This window comes from Lissotriton vulgaris, chromosome 8, assembly GCF_964263255.1.
Source record: "Lissotriton vulgaris chromosome 8, aLisVul1.2, whole genome shotgun sequence".
Taxonomy (NCBI): Eukaryota; Metazoa; Chordata; class Amphibia; order Caudata; family Salamandridae; genus Lissotriton; species Lissotriton vulgaris.
Window position 1 is genome coordinate 772966585 of NC_141696.1, and position 3884 is coordinate 772970468.

The 3884-nt window shown below is 62.2% G+C and overlaps 1 non-coding gene across 1 annotated transcript; it reads right to left on the reverse strand.

The window, feature by feature from the left end:
• Positions 1-241: 241 nt before the first annotated feature.
• LOC147697971 (U6 spliceosomal RNA) lies at positions 242-347 on the reverse strand. Its single transcript, XR_015299515.1, has one exon. It is a non-coding gene; the product is annotated as a U6 spliceosomal RNA (small nuclear RNA).
• Between the last annotated feature and the right edge of the window lie 3537 nt (positions 348-3884).

Genomic DNA, 3884 nt, shown 5'->3' on the forward strand with positions numbered 1-3884 from the left:
CTGAGTCCGGGACCCCAGGGAAGGAACCCCGGGAAGGACACGGGGGACATGCCGGAGGAACCACGGTCCGGCAACTCCCGCAAGAAGGGAGGGGAGCGGAGGCACGACCCCCGCATGCCCCTCCGCCCAGCAGTCACTGCCACCAGGCAAAAAAACCACCCAAAAGGCGAGGGACCGCAAAGCCACCGAGGCCAGGGGCACAAAGGGCGGCCCCCGAAGTGCTCGTAGAACGAGAGAGAGAACCCTTATGGAACGCTTCACGAATTTGCGCGTCACCCTTGCGCAGGGGCCCAGCAAATCCCCACTGTCACGTACCAATAAAGTATAAGCGCTGCCGAAGCGAGCACCCAAGGGGGAGGCCGGCCGAGCGTCCGTGGGCGAAGGCGAAACCACCCCGGAGCTAAACACCGGACCGTGGAAGGTCCGCAAGGCCGCCCACCGGGCCCACAGGGAACCGCAGACCGGAAAACCGAGACCCGCCAGGGGACCACGGAGGCGGGGACAGCACTAAGCCGACCGCGCCAACGCGAGAAGGGCGCCCAGCGCCGGGCACAGGATCAGGTCTGCAGACGGAGGCGGGCCAGCCGACAAGAGCCGGCTCAACACTGACGCCGAGAGCGGAGGACCCAACCCCGGTACGGGAAGATCCGGGATCGGCCAGGAGGCACGAACCGCCAGCTCGCCCAAGGAGAGGGTACCCGGGGCGGGGGACCCCGCCGGGATTCAAATACCGGAACGCCCCACGCCAAGCGTGTCAACCACACGCGGGTGCCACCGAGGGACACCACCCAGCCTAGGCAGGAAAGAACCTAGGCCTGTGAGGGCCGTCTGCACCAAAGGTACAAGACTCACCCATGAGCCAAAGCTCCTTAGTTATTCACCCTTGCAATGATCCAAAAACGAGACCACGTGCCGCCGAGGCGAGCACCCCGGAGCACCCCGGCCCTGCCCAAGCGAATCCAGCCGAGGATCCGCGATAACAGAGGGCACGGGGGAAACGCGCACATCAGACCGAATGGCCTCGCAAAAGACCGGGCACCACAAGGACCCGGGCGGAGAAACCAGAATCCGGGCCGGAGGGCCGAGACCCCCTCCGTGACCAGAGTCACCGGAGGCAGACCGAGACGAGGCCCCAGGCGCTGTAACACCACCGGGGACCGGGTGAGACCAGGCAACGAGGGAAGATCCGACACAGTCGATCCGCCCCCACCTAGTCGGACCCCGAGGAAAAGACAGCCCGAAGGGCCAGGACCGGCTACTCCGCCCAAGAAAACCAGCACCGAGCAAGGAAACCAAAGGGAGCGCTTCCGTGTAGCGCGACTGCCGGGGAGCCCATTGACCCCCAAACGACCCGGTGCCCAAGGGCGCCCCCCACTGAACGAACCAGAGGGGAGGACGGGGCCCAGGCCCACGACCCCCGAAGGAGGACAAGCCCGAGACGGGAACCGAAGGGAACCCATTATCAGTACCGCGGGCCCTGGAGCCCAAGACCTGCCGAGGCGGGGAATCGAACCCTGGCCCCGGGCTAGATCTCAGTATCAGGGTCTGCCACACACCACCGCCCGTAAGGCAAGGAGCCGACGGAGGGGAGACACCCTAGAACAAGACGAGGCCAAGACGTATCACACGTCCAGACGGGGAATACCCATACCCCCGCTCGGCGAAGAAGATCCACCAGGCGGGCCAGGTGCACAGCACCCCTAGCCCGCAACATCCGGTAACCCCAGGCAGTCTCCCCACCCGGAACTAACCGGGTCCGACCCTGCAAAATTACTGAAGCAGATGTGAGCAGGTGCAGGCAGGGTGGAATTGTCCTAGCCCCCACGGGCCCGAAGGCAAACCTAACGGAAGCACCCGCAGACCGAGAGTGGGCCCCCCCACTCGCAGGCCGGCCACCCAGCCTGGACTCAGAAAACCCTTCAGCGTAGACCAAGGAAGGAGCAGGGACCCCAACCCGTCGACAAGGGGGGACTCCGCGGGAAGTCCGCAAGACCAGCAAGGCCAGCAAGCCCGAAGAGCCCAAGAACCCTGACCGCCACGGCCCAAGATGGGACGAAATGGAGGCAACAGCCCCCCCCCCCCAGGGAACCCCCTGGAGCGAGACGGCCGAAGCCCGGGCCTCGGGCCGAAAAACACGGGAGCGGCCGCACCAGCACCAGACCGGGAATAGCCGAAACAGGGGCCCGGAGGCCACTTGAACGCACCCCGTGGAGACCGACCCCCAGTATCCAGGAGGAATGGTCGAAGGACCCCACCCCCGCAAGGGCGTGACGCCCACACACACAGGCGGACGAGGAGCCCGAAGGCAGGCCGTTCCCAGGGGAGCGGGCCCCCAACTAAAAGGACAGGCCGACAAGGACGCAGGTAGACCAGGCGGTCGAGCCAGCCAGGCGTCCACCCGCCGTGGAAAAAAAAAACAAGGAACAGACCACGCAATTGCGTGACCCCCCAGTGCCAACAACTCCCCAGCGGAAAGTGAGACCAGACTAGCGCACCACACCCCCGCAAGGGTCTCAAGGCGTACCTACGAATGCCTCCGTGGTACTATTAAAAAAAACAGGTCCGTGGGTTCTGAGCCCAAGACCTTCCGAGGCGGGGATGCTCCAACCATTGGGCCCCCTTTCGCCACTAGGGCCATACACCCCCCCTGGGGTCTGAAGGGACAGTGCGGAAACCCCAGGAGACCCCGCAGAAGCGACAGAAGAGTTCAAGACCCGCCGAGGCGGGGAAGGGCACCCAGGACACGGGTCAGATCGTGTTGAAAAAAAAAAACCCCTGTCCAACAGACAGCATGTTCGCAGTAAGTGTCCGCTCGGGGTGAGGACAAGAGAAGCCTTTCTCCTCACAGGTCACCATGAAGTAGGTCAAATTGAAATGACAAATACCCAAAAGAAGTAAAGACTCTCTAGCAAGAGCTGACTTTAACTCTGAGTCCAAACGATTATACTGAGCGGAATGGTTACTGAAAACTAATCAGCAGCTCCAGGTGAGGCTCGAACTCACAACCTCGGCAAGGCTAAGTGCAAGTACTGCTGTACCGCGCGTTAACCGAGTGCGCCACTGGAGCTCACTGGACGGTGAGATTCCACGTACGGAAATGCCCACACCGAGGATCGAACACAGGACCCTCAGACTCCGTTTTAAAGTATTTTTAAATGCACTGATGTGGTGTTTGCATGCAATGCAAGATGGCACAACATGGAACGTTTATAAGGAGCATCGCATAGGATATGTTACATTTGGCACCTGGATTAGGCGGACACGCATATCCTGAAAAGAAGGAAAGACTCTCTAGCAAGATGACGCGACCTCCGCCTGTGAATCGCTGCGCCCGCGGGGGAGCCCTGGCGTGCACGGCAGACCAAGGCAATCCCAGGCACCTGATGGAAACTCCAACCCCGCCCACAAGAGGCGGGAGCCAGCCGGAGCCAACCCCAGCGCGGCAAGCAGCCGCGGGCCGTTGGGGAAGAAAAAACACACAACTCACGGACGCCGGCGCCGCGAGGAGCGAGACCCCGGCCGGTTTGATGGGCGCACCCCGAGGACCCGCGGACAATCGAGGGAGGACCGAGCCGCCCCCGCCGAGTAAGTGCCGTCACCAACCCACGGCCAGGCTCAATAATGCCGTTAGTCCACGCAGCGGTCCACAGATCAGCTGTGCCCGTTTACACAGCATGAGTGCACACCTGCAGCAACAAAGACGATATCTGCACACCAGATCGTCGTGCAGGAGCGCTCGCAGCCCTGAAAACAAGCAAAACGCTGTTCCAGGCAATGGCACCATGTGAAGCTCGAGCACCCGTTCTTCAAACTGAGGTGCATGAAATCATGTCAGGCAAATTAACCTGAAAGCTGTTACACCGCATGTGTCCACGCAGTGCTGA